The following is a 13,602-nucleotide window of genomic DNA, read 5'->3' as shown; positions in this document are numbered from 1 at the left end:
CACATAAGCACCATACGCAAACAGAAATATATAGTATAGCTCTCCGTATATAAGCATTTATTTGTACTATAGATATGTACCTATATATGTGTATTGCTTTGTGTAAACGTGTAGAATAATTATGTTTTAACCTCATAGCTGCTATTACACATTCCTCTCCAGTGCTGCGCTGTCCATTAGAACTAGTGCTGAATGGACGTTCAATGGTCGTGCGCAGCACAGGGGAGGTAGTGCTGCCGTCGGCCAATGCACCGAGGCAGCACTTAAGGGGTTAAAACAAGTAAATAAAATAAATTTTTACATACAACATTTGAAAGCCAGAATTTATTTAATGCAGCTTTAATCTATATATACTTACTTCCTCCATGCAAATATATACCTTCCATGTGCTTTGATCTATATTTATTACTTTTTCGCTAATTCAGCAAATCCAATGCACTACCCTATTTCTCACTCAATACCTCTCTCAATACATCCTGTACCTCAACTCTCTGACTCATCTCAAAACTATTTCTGCTACTCTTTTCAATGCCCTACCTTATTTCTCACCCTATACCTCTATCAATATCTTTAATATACATATACTTACGTCTTTTATGCATCTACATACTTTCCATGTGCTTATGGATCTATATATGTATTACTTTTCTTCTAATCCAGCATATCCAATGCACTTCCCTATTTCGCACCCTATACCTCTGTCAACATATGCCCTACCTCCACTCTCTCACCCATCCCAAACCCCATACCACTACCATGAGCCCCAAATTAACCTTTTTATACCCTTCCCTACTCTATCTCTCCTTGCATCATCTCATACCTCTTTTACTATAGTGATCCCAAAAAAAGCTTTTCTAAACCCTTCCCTCTGACTCTTCCCCTCCACATCCCGTTTACTCGCCCAAGCCTCCTCCCACTGCTATGACCTCCAAAACAAACAAAACTAAAAATATAAAAAGAAAAAAAGGTCTAAATTCTTCCCTCATCTATCCCTCCACTATCGCTTTCAATCCAAATAACAAACTAACATGTCCACAAATATTTCACTATACAAATCCTTTATAAGTTCCAGAGTAGCCTGCTTCCCACTGAAAACGAGTTTCAACACCTCATCAAGGGTAGCAATATATTAGTCAGTCAGTATAGCTTTATTCAATTTTTGGTTTAAAAATCATAAAAGCGTACAGTTAAAATCAGTTACAAGTAAAACCAATTTTGGAAAAGGTGATGGACAGAGTTTCTGAATGATGCAGAATACTCCTACCCAGTCAAGAGATCAGGGCTTTATCCATCACCGTTTTTTAGCTCACTGCACCATCCCAGCTCAGAACCTGGCTATATGCAAATTAGTCTGTTCCTGTCCCAGTGCATGATGGGAACAGGGCAAACCAAACTACCAAGCCAATTCTTATACTGGGAAGGAGACAAGCTACCGGGGACCGGTTTCTGGCTTTTCAGCCGTCGTCGGCCCGGCTTGCTTGAATCCTGATGGTGCAATGAGCTAGGGACTCACGTCTGAGTATACCCTCCCACACTTAGTGTGGATAAAATCAATTTTGGAAAAGGTGATGGACAGAGTTTCTGAATGATGCAGAATACTCCTACCCAGTCAAGAGATCAGGGCTTTATCCATCACCGTTTTTTAGCTCACTGCACCATCCCAGCTCAGAACCTGGCTATATGCAAATTAGTCTGTTCCTGTCCCAGTGCATGATGGGAACAGGGCAAACCAAACTACCAAGCCAATTCTTATACTGGGAAGGAGACAAGCTACCGGGGACCGGTTTCTGGCTTTTCAGCCGTCGTCGGCCCGGCTTGCTTGAATCCTGATGGTGCAATGAGCTAGGGACTCACGTCTGAGTATACCCTCCCACACTTAGTGTGGATAAAATCAATTTTGGAAAAGGTGATGGACAGAGTTTCTGAATGATGCAGAATACTCCTACCCAGTCAAGAGATCAGGGCTTTATCCATCAACGTTTTTTAGCTCACTGCACCATCCCAGCTCAGAACCTGGCTATATGCAAATTAGTCTGTTCCTGTCCCAGTGCATGATGGGAACAGGGCAAACCAAACTACCAAGCCAATTCTTATACTGGGAAGGAGACAAGCTACCGGGGACCGGTTTCTGGCTTTTCAGCTGTCGTCGGCCCGGCTTGCTTGAATCCTGATGGTGCAATGAGCTAGGGACTCACGTCTGAGTATACCCTCCCAAACTTAGTGTGGATAAAATCAATTTTGGAAAAGGTGATGGACAGAGTTTCTGAATGATGCAGAATACTCCTACCCAGTCAAGAGATCAGGGCTTTATCCATCACCGTTTTTTAGCTCACTGCACCATCCCAGCTCAGAACCTGGCTATATGCAAATTAGTCTGTTCCTGTCCCAGTGCATGATGGGAACAGGGCAAACCAAACTACCAAGCCAATTCTTATACTGGGAAGGAGACAAGCTACCGGGGACCGGTTTCTGGCTTTTCAGCCGTCGTCGGCCCGGCTTGCTTGAATCCTGATGGTGCAATGAGCTAGGGACTCACGTCTGAGTATACCCTCCCACACTTAGTGTGGATAAAATCAATTTTGGAAAAGGTGATGGACAGAGTTTCTGAATGATGCAGAATACTCCTACCCAGTCAAGAGATCAGGGCTTTATCCATCACCGTTTTTTAGCTCACTGCACCATCCCAGCTCAGAACCTGGCTATATGCAAATTAGTCTGTTCCTGTCCCAGTGCATGATGGGAACAGGGCAAACCAAACTACCAAGCCAATTCTTATACTGGGAAGGAGACAAGCTACCGGGGACCGGTTTCTGGCTTTTCAGCCGTCGTCGGCCCGGCTTGCTTGAATCCTGATGGTGCAATGAGCTAGGGACTCACGTCTGAGTATACCCTCCCACACTTAGTGTGGATAAAATCAATTTTGGAAAAGGTGATGGACAGAGTTTCTGAATGATGCAGAATACTCCTACCCAGTCAAGAGATCAGGGCTTTATCCATCACCGTTTTTAGCTCACTGCACCATCCCAGCTCAGAACCTGGCTATATGCAAATAAGTCTGTTCCTGTCCCAGTGCATGATGGGAACAGGGCAAACCAAACTACCAAGCCAATTCTTATACTGGGAAGGAGACAAGCGACCGGGGACCGGTTTCTGGCTTTTCAGCCGTCGTCGGCCCGGCTTGCTTGAATCCTGATGGTGCAATGAGCTAGGGACTCACGTCTGAGTATACCCTCCCACACTTAGTGTGGATAAAATCAATTTTGGAAAAGGTGATGGACAGAGTTTCTGAATGATGCAGAATACTCCTACCCAGTCAAGAGATCAGGGCTTTATCCATCACCGTTTTTTAGCTCACTGCACCATCCCAGCTCAGAACCTGGCTATATGCAAATTAGTCTGTTCCTGTCCCAGTGCATGATGGGAACAGGGCAAACCAAACTACCAAGCCAATTCTTATACTGGGAAGGAGACAAGCTACCGGGGACCGGTTTCTGGCTTTTCAGCCGTCGTCGGCCCGGCTTGCTTGAATCCTGATGGTGCAATGAGCTAGGGACTCACGTCTGAGTATACCCTCCCACACTTAGTGTGGATAAAATCAATTTTGGAAAAGGTGATGGACAGAGTTTCTGAATGATGCAGAATACTCCTACCCAGTCAAGAGATCAGGGCTTTATCCATCAACGTTTTTTAGCTCACTGCACCATCCCAGCTCAGAACCTGGCTATATGCAAATTAGTCTGTTCCTGTCCCAGTGCATGATGGGAACAGGGCAAACCAAACTACCAAGCCAATTCTTATACTGGGAAGGAGACAAGCTACCGGGGACCGGTTTCTGGCTTTTCAGCCGTCGTCGGCCCGGCTTGCTTGAATCCTGATGGTGCAATGAGCTAGGGACTCACGTCTGAGTAAAACCATACATACAAAAACACATAATATATGAGGTTAAAAAACTTTTGCCCAACCTGTGGGGATAAATATCTTAATTATAGCGTACTATTCACAGGTTAAGCTTAAATCAAACAGTAATTAATAGGGTTCCAATACTTGGGACTATAAAATGATGATTCCTGACTGGTATGGGTGGGAAAGTTACGGCCGCTTGGTACGTGGAGTACTCTGCCCATTAACATGTTGCAGCCTACCTTTAAGCTAGATGTGGGATTCACTGCATTCTAGGGTAAAAATCATGCAGATCCCATACGGAGATTGGGCCGTTACCCACTTGGGGTGCATAGGTACGCAGGTATGGGACAATGTGTCTCTGCCTAAATCTGACGAGTACTAGGTCACCATCAATGTCTTTTGGGAGGGAACCCAGCCAACCCACCCTTCTGACACTCAGTATTGTACCCTTGAGGTTAGGTGGCAGGGGTCTGTTTTTTGCCAACCAAAATTTAAGCTTATTCAGCAAATCATGTTGTCTCTCGGTTTTCCCAGGTGTAAGTAATGGAACTCCCGCGAGGACATATACAAAAGGAGCTGCCTCCGGTGGGAGTTGGATAGGGGTAGCTTTTTTATACTGTGCTCTAGGAGCAGTAATCTGCGTCAAAAGGGGTTAAAAAAAGTTTTACGGGCTATTGGGGCTAGTGCGTTAGGGACTATTGATTGGGGTGGAGCCCTTTTGTCGTGCATAATTGGCTTGGGGTCTTTGGGAGTAGTAGGTGGGTGGGAACAATTAGGTGTTATTGAGCATTTATTGCATTTATTGGGTAACAAGTTCGATTTGATGGTTTCCTCCATTCCAGTCATCCTGTGCCCTAGTATGTTTATTTTTTCTATTGGTGGTGATATAATAGAGCTGACCAGTTGTTCAATAAGGGATAATAAATACAGCTGTGTAGAAGAAGCTGGAACGACTAATTTCTCAGCAGCCTCAGGAGTCGTGGAAGAATTGCTGACTGGAACTGTGGGGCTTGAGCACAATGTTTGGAATTTTGATTGATTCCCAATGTGATTAACCCCACTACGTTTCCTTTTAACAGATGAGAATTGGGGGGATACTATCCTTTGGGTGTTTTCAACGTTAGCTTTTTTGGATGATGGGAGGGGTTGCGGGGAGCTAACGGTATCAGGTAATACACAGGAGCTTTTAGCAGGAAGCGGCGATTCCACTAAGACATGTTTGGTTTTACACAGGGTGTTTAAGTCATCTAACCATGCAAAAGCATGCTCTGTGTCTACTGTTTGGGTGGGCAGGGGAGATACGCCTTTATTGACTTCCCTAGCAATGGGCAATGTTGAGCTGCTTATATTATCCCCCTTGCGAGTCATAGTGTGATTTAGGTGTAACAAAATAGTTATCGGCAAATCTTACGCATTGGAAGGGAAAAAGTCATTGGAGAAAGGCAAAGTCATAGGTGGAGAACCAAAAGGAAACAAATGTCTTTCTTTACCTCCTCATATCGATGAGCCAAAGGGGGTGGCCCGTCCCGTCCTACTCGGGCCTCTGAGGGCTACAGAGGGCCCGCCCTTTGCCCAGGCTTAGCCCGGCGCAGCCCCCGCGTGATCCTGCGATGCGGGGTCTGTGCAGGGACTTATGAGCCTCCTGGCGCTCGATTTGCGGTCGGCGGCGTCTTCCGCCGCTAGGTTGTCTGGGGGGTGTAGTTCCTGGCCTCACTCCACACAGCGGCCGCTCGAGATTGAAGGTGCGGCGGCGGGAGGGAGACAGGCGAGACACGGAAAGGCCAAGAGTTGCTGCTCCACAAGGTAACCCCCACTGCAAAGTGTGTCCCCCGCTCCACCGGGTCTGTGCAGGGACTTATGCGCCTCCTGGCGCGCAATTTGCTGTCGGCGGCGTCTTCCGCCGCTAGGTAGTCTGGGGGATGTGGTTCCTGGCCTCCCTCCACACAACGGCCGCTCGAGATTGAAGGTGCGGCGGTGGGAGGGAGACAGGCGAGACACGGAAAGGCCAAGAGTTGCTGCTCCACAAGGTAACCCCTACTGCAAAGTGTGTCCCCTGCTCCACCGGGTCTGTGCAGGGACTTATGCGCCTCCTGGCGCGCGATTTGCGGTCGGCGGCGTCTTCCGCCACTAGGTAGTCTGGGGGGTGTAGTTCCTGGCCTCCCTCCACACAGCGGCCGCTCCAGATTGAAGGTGCGGCGGCGGGAGGGAGACAGGCGAGACACGGAAATGCCAAGAGTTGCTGCTCCACAAGATAACCCCCACTGCAAAGTGTAGCAATATATAAAAGCAAAACGTTTTCCCCCTTCCATCACTCCGCTACCCTGCTCATTCCAAATAACTGACTAATATATTCACCACTCAAGTTACTTTATTATTTCACAATACTAATTCACCACTAATCCTTTGTGGATTCTGGAGTAGCGTGCTACTTGCCAAAATAGCACTTCGAAACCTCATCAGGGGTAGCATGCACTATATTAACTAAAACATTTTTCCTTCTTCTATCCCTCCGTTGTCCTTCTAAATCCAAATGACTGACTAACATATCAAGCACTCAAATTACTTTCATATTTCACTATACTAATTCAACACTGATTCTTTATGAGTTCTGAAGTAGCGTGCTACTCGCCGATAGAGATTGAACACCTCGTAGGGGGGTGTAAGCACTACATAAATGCAATTGCAATACAATGCAATATTCTTCTTCTTCAGCAAAGTTTACACCACAACAATATGTAGCACATGAGAGAGAGAAACACATTTGTAGTTTCAGGATTCCTTCTTTACCCTACACACCTTTTTATCAGCTCTGTTTGATTACTCATTGCTTGCATTTAAACATACTGAGATAGCCCTAAAATCCATGTCATAACTGCAACAGAGAGGAGAAGGTAGCCTACTCAAAACGTTACAATACTAGCTTATGAGGGAAATGTTTTCCCTTCTAGGCAACTGTCTGGCTGAGCCTGCCTCATCTGTACATAGTTCAGACATGTAATGCAAATACAGAATCAGTGTATCTTTCGATCACTGATGGTTTTTATAGATTTAAATGTGCAGTTGTTCAGCATATCTTCAATTCAGATGTGATGAAATTATACCAATTAAACATGATTCTCTTCATCTTTTACAATCACCTGCTTCTATCTATCCTTACATTAAAGCAATGCTACAACTGTGTGATAGCTTCCGAGAAATGTCTTCAACTGCTACAATAGGTATGGCCAATTCCTAATACAGAAAATATAGTATAAGATACGTATTTAATGGTTGGCAGTCGCAAGGCATCTGCTAAAAAATGGATAAAGGCTTATTCGACTTTCCTCACCCATCTCTTGCCTCATTTCATGCAAGGGTTTGTGGTTTTCCTGACAGCAGTGCCACCTACAGCTCTTCCAGCAGGAATATTATTTCGCTGAGCTGCCATCTTCCAGAATAAAGAATTAGACTTGCTCACCCATAAAAAATGCTGAAAATATTCCCCACTCTGCAGTTAAAAGCTCTTTCTGTGTCCTAAAAAACAAAACATCTTTTTCATTGTACAAAAACAAACCCTTTGCAGATTTGTTTTTGGAAAATGAGTAAGTGCTGATCATTCCAGCATTCTTCTAAATCATGTAGTGCCGGTATTCTATATTTCTTTCGCCAAAAGTGTTCCCGTCATGCCAGCTTAAACTCATTCACCAAATGGCCTGGGAGAACTGTTCTCCAAATTATTTTACGCAATGCTGAAGGCCCACCACGCATGAGCGGCAGAGCCCTGTTCACTTGAAGCCCTCCAACATGTCTCTGTCTGAAGACCACAGTCACACATACCAGAGTAAGACGCCATCTCATTTGAAACCTATATTCATTTTCCCTACAATGAAAACATCCAGGTTGAAGCTCCCCTAACCATATATTCAACCAGCTGACTTCAGAGACAATTCCACCATGTACTCGGCTTTCTTATAGGACATGTAAGTACTTTTTGAGAAAATGTGTGCATTTCCGAATAATCTACATAAATTAAATGTGCACCTTCTAGAATAGTGGGGCATATTATCAAGACAGGCGAAAACATTACTGCCATTTTAGCAGCAGAAAACTGCAGCTAAAACGGCGATAATGGGCTTGATAATATGCTCTATGGAATTCCAATTGAAGCCCATGTTAGATGTCCTTCACATTTAACATGGGCTTCAATTGGAATTCCTTAGAGTATATTATCAAGCCCATTATCTCCGTTTTAGCGGCAGTTTTGTGCCGCTAAAACGGCGATAATTTTATCGCCTGTCTTGATAATATGCCCCTGTGTTCCTTCACAAAACTATCAATAGGAATTAGGGGGCATATTACCAAACATAAGCGATAATTATCGCTATGCTTGGTTAGCGGCAATCATTTTATCTCCGTGCTTCACCTATTTTTATCGCTTAGGAGCCTTGCTATTATCAAGGTTGATCTCCTAAGCGATAAAAATCGGCCGAAATGCATGAATGTCGCTGAAAAGTCAGCGATATTCATGCATTACCGAGCTAATGCTCTTAGCCATGTTATCCACCTACCATTGGATAACATGGCTAAGAACTGCTCTGGACAGGCGATAGCTTTTGGAGATGTTTGCGCTTAGCGCGAATATTTCCAGAAGTTGGTAATCGGAGATAGCGAAGTTAGGGACTGTTTTCAGTGGCTAACTTCTTGGCACGCCCACTTTGCATGTCATTAGCGATAATTATCGCTGACATGCAAAGTGGGCCCCTAAATGCCCGCTATCACCTACAAGCTGTCGCTAACTGATGTTAGCAACAGCTTGGTAATAGGGCGATTAAATTATCGCCACATTAGTGGGAAAAAGTCCCGCTAATGCGGCGATAATGGCCCTTGGTAATATGCCCCTAGGTCTCCCAGCCCACGCGATTTCGGCTGTCTTAGACTCTCACAGTGCAATGATTGCACGGTTTAAAAAGGGTCTGCCCAGAGTAGTTTCCAAGCCTGTTGACAATATTCAAGTGCCCTTACATTCCTTTCCCCAGCACTCTCTTACAGTAATCTCTGACACAGAAAACCATTGCTCAAATCCTTCATGATGAAGGCGTGAGGCGGGGAAAGTCTGGATTTAAAAGGATGGATTCCATCAGAGAGAGTGTATCCTGCTCTCCCGACCACAATCTTCCACTATGTCACTCTTGGTGATAATAGCAGAGGTTAGCAACATCGATCCTGCCCTAACCCAAGGAGGGAGCTGTCGCAGTACATGGATTGAATTCAAATAATCTTGCCTTTCTACCTCTGCCCATAGCGTTTCACTTCACAAATTAGAAGAGTCTAGTGGGGGTTTCAATTGAGCTACATGTATGTATCGTTTATGTTTGGAAAGGCTAGACTTCCCTCTTCTATAGGGTTAAAGAGTACAGGTCATGGGGTGTTATTTCCCCTTGTGATAGACACTAATTTAGATTGAATCTCTGTAAGAATGTCAAACAGGAATCACATAGGTTTTTTTCTGAGCTATGTTTTATAAATAATGTTTGAAGTTTATTTTTAGACAAGTTAACTGCCATAACCTATTTGACCTAGCGGTAGAGCTATCCAATTGTGGAAGAACATTACAGCCATGTATTTGATATGGTGCAGTCGAGATTTTGATCCTTAGACATTTGAGGAGGGCAAAAGCGAAATAGAAACTCATAAAATGCAGAGGAGCCCAATGTGACCCCCAGAAACACCGATTTTCAACAGCTGACTCTGAAGCCTAAAAGCAGGGCAAAGTATATAAGCTCCTACATATGTAGTGACATAAAACGTTCACGACTTGTTTGAAGCATAGACAATTGTCAACAAATAACACATTTATAAACATTTGAGCCCACTGTCACACTGTGAATATTTGAATTGGAGTTTATCAGATTAAAGCAGTGCATGGTTAGAAAAAATGCTGTAGCCATATTATAGTTAACTTTAATGTTAGTGGATGTGGGAGCAAAATTAAACGAAAAATAGGACTGAATTGACAGGACCCAACCTTTTTATGTCCAGATCTCAGAGTAAAAAGGACATTATGGCCATATTGAATGGCTTCTCCATGTCTAGCGAGAGAAGGAGCATATAATATTGCCTATAAGAAGGGATATTAGAAAGGTTCAAAGCCATTTATATTTTATCTTAGGCTTGTCTGTGTATAATAAAGGCTCCATGGGCTGCATTTATAATCTTGGGCCATATCTTCTCAAGACGTGTAGTAAAGATTTACAAAAACATTTTGCATTATGTTTCAGTACAGCTATTGGAATGTAAGACCAACTAGAGGTAGGGTTTTTGTTGGGTTTAAGTATAATCGACCAGTTTTCAAAGTTTCTCTGATTAGTGACTGTTCTAAGTCCCCTAGTCAAATGTAACTCTTGGTATATAAAAGAAAATCCATGCCCATGTCGTTTAAAAACGTTTTTGGGTGACATTTTAGGTCACTTTTCTTAACTCAATTGAGTTTCAGACAAAGTGACAGTGTTTTGTTTAAATCCCCCGACTGCAGCTCTTCCCAGCAACCCGCACCATTAACCTTGAGATGTCATCAGTTACAACCTCGTAGAAGTAATGTTGCAGTCCGTCCCAGAGAGAACCTCTCCGAGCAGGATCACAGAATGCTGGGCATTCATTTATCATTGCCGGTGAAATGTGTGTCCCCCCTATAAAAGAATTGAAGGACAACACCCCTGGGTCATGATCAGGTAATATCTGCCTGCCTATTGAACAGGCCAAAACAAGGGGACTGATCTTTGAATGAGTAAATATTAATCATTGAAAGAGACCTGTGAACATTGAAATACCAAGCGAAATCCCTTTCATCAGAACGTTGGAATCTCCAGTGATAGATCAGTTCCAAATCGGTGTTGCCCTGCGTGATCGATGGGGGGCAGTTGAGCGAGCACAGATGAGGCCGAACTAGGACTTAATTGGGGGTTAATACCATGTTAAGGTCACCTTCCACCAGTAGGTCTCCCTTCCTGTAATTAGAAGGAATAAGTCTGTAAATAATGTTTCCATATTCCCCTTGTAAACACATTTAAAGAAAGAGGTAACACTTTTCTCCCAATGAGCTCCTCAGGTCTAGGACTTGGCCTTCTTTATCCTAGTTAGAAACGTTCAAACGGAAGAATAATCTTTGCAACGCTTATTCGTTGCATGTTGGTTTTTAACAGAAGCAAGTCTCAGTTTATGTATTGTTCTGGGATGTATCAGATATGTTATGTAGCATTGCACCAACTCAAACTCTTTTTATGGACGTCTACAAAGTGCCACAGAAGCAACGTTATAAAAGACTCTCAGCTGCTTGCCTGCTTATTCTATATGAGAATTGGAGTAGGATAGTGCCTGACTTGAAACAAAAAGCAGCATTGACATAAATGCTCAAGCCAGCCACACTCCCTTCCTTTCATTTCTATTTCTCTCTTTCCGTTCATTAAATCATTGCTTCCCTCTTTCACTTTTCTCTGTCTAAGCTCTCTCTCTCCTTCCTCTGCCTTTGCCTCGTTCCCTCCTCTCCCTCTCTCTCTCTCTCGCAGGCTGTTTGCATTAAACTTGTGAGCTGAGGGGAGAGAAAAGGTTCTAGTTGCATCTGGGAGTCTTCAAAATCAGTCTAGCCCTCTGGGGAAAATGCCTGATGCGATAAATGTAAGTGGAGTTTGATGTTTAAGTTTAAAAATGATATTTGTGGGCTGTCAGTTGTCACAAACATGGGTATTTGTGGGTGAGGTAAGGACCCACCTATCTGAACTGCTTTAGTTTGGTTTAGTGATTTGTGTTTTGCTAATGGGTTGTCTCGGGTTACAGTTTATAGCAGCTACTTTCCTTACAGGAGGAGGGTGGGTGCACACGACCTATCATCCCAGCACTCACTTTGCCCTGATGCATTATAGTAAATGCAGTGCATGATAACACTTACTTTGGTGTCAGGCTTTAGTTTTTTCACCCTTGTTGGTGCAGCCAGTGCTGTGTATCTCTAGACACGTATTTCAGGATAGTTGCCCTTCTTCAGTAGAGAGCAACACATTCTTTTTGGGGGGGTGCTGTAAATGCCTCCCAAAGTCTTCTCAGGTCTCTGTACCACTCGCTGGGCGCAGGTGCTTCAACCAGAGCTCGTCAGCTCATTAGCTCAAGGGAGCCTTTTTAAACAGGAGGGGGATAGGCTCACACTGCCTCAAGTCCCGGCACTCAGTTTGCCCTGATGCATCATAGTAAATGCAGTGCCTGATAACACTTACTTCGGTGTCAGGCTTTACTTTTTCACCCTTTTTGTTGCAGCCTGTGTTTCAGGAAAGTTGTCCTTCTTCAGTAGAGTGCTCACATTATTTTGGGGGTGCTGGAAATGCTGCCCAAAGTCTTCTCAGGTCTCAGTTACCCCTCCGATCACACTTTGACTGTGTCTTCCTTTTGCCCTGCTAAATTCACCCAAAACAAATACCACATAAATACACGGATACATGCATTTCAATTTTTCCAGAAACCAGCACTGCAGTTGTTGGAGCTTGCAATGTCACAGTAGTGGGCACTGAGGGAGAGGAAGAGTAGGCGGCTGTTTTGTTTTCTGGAGCAGTGAGCAATATTTATGCTTCTCCATTTTCATTCATGTGGGAATTGTTTTGGGGAACATATTCCCACAGCAAACTGTGATGATAGGACTCAAATTGTGACAACTGTAGACTTTTACAACTGATGTCCTCGGGTCACTTTACTAATGGACCCAAACTGAGCGCCAAGTACACTCCTTGAGCACTTAACATTTAAGATAATGAGCCACAGCAGAAATGGAAGGAATGTTGGGTAGAAACATCAGACCTCAACAAGCACACATCACTTAAATAAATGCGTAACCAGTGCTTACAGAAATAAAAATAATCCCAACATAAGTATAAATTTAAAAAAATAGAAATGTTTGCAATAACCTCATCCACTATTGGTGGATCTGTGATGTTTTCACTTTTCTCCCCCTGGTTCGAGAGTTCTTCTGACCTCACGATTTGTACATTCCCAGCACTCCCGCATTTACCCTCTTTTTCTGGGTGTAAGCATTCACTGGTCGCTAAGCTTGATACAAAACTATTTTCTAGCGGGATGAGTCAATCATTGTCCTCAAGTGACTGTAAGGGCGCAAATCTGTTTCTCCACTGAGAGTAGTCTCGTGGAGGAAAGAACTGGTCGGGATGGCCTACAGGTCTTGGTCTTTGTGTGCGTTGTGGTCTTCCAGGGATCCACCCACCCTCATCATCAGCACGATTATTGTTCCAGCTTCTTGGGTACAAATACCCGAGTGGGAGTGCACAAATTGTGCTGGTTTGATTCCTATTAGAATTCTTCAGGATATAATCAACCAATCTAGTATCTCTAAAATTTGCGACTATACAGTCCCCTCTAATGTCTTTTTTCCTCCCACCAAGCCAATTTACTCATCTGACATGCACTATCTCTCCTCTGTCCCCATTATTTAAGGGTCTGTGGATTTTCAGCCACTTGGAGATTTTAGCGTGTAGTTGATAGTGTGATTCTCTCTCTGTAGGCCTAATTTCTGGTACCCCTGCAAAAACTATTACAAATGGGCTGGCCTCTGGAGGGAGATCTATGTGTGGGGCGGGGCTGTTTGTAGTATAGAAAGGGTCAGAATCTGTATAACATGAGTCGAAATTCCCGTCCCTCTGGGGGCGGTCTTCCTGTCTCCATTGCATT

This window comes from Lissotriton vulgaris, chromosome 5 (assembly GCF_964263255.1).
Source record: "Lissotriton vulgaris chromosome 5, aLisVul1.2, whole genome shotgun sequence".
NCBI classification, from domain to species: Eukaryota; Metazoa; Chordata; class Amphibia; order Caudata; family Salamandridae; genus Lissotriton; species Lissotriton vulgaris.
The sequence above is the reverse complement of the archived record's forward strand: the minus strand, read 5'-3'. Positions refer to the sequence as shown.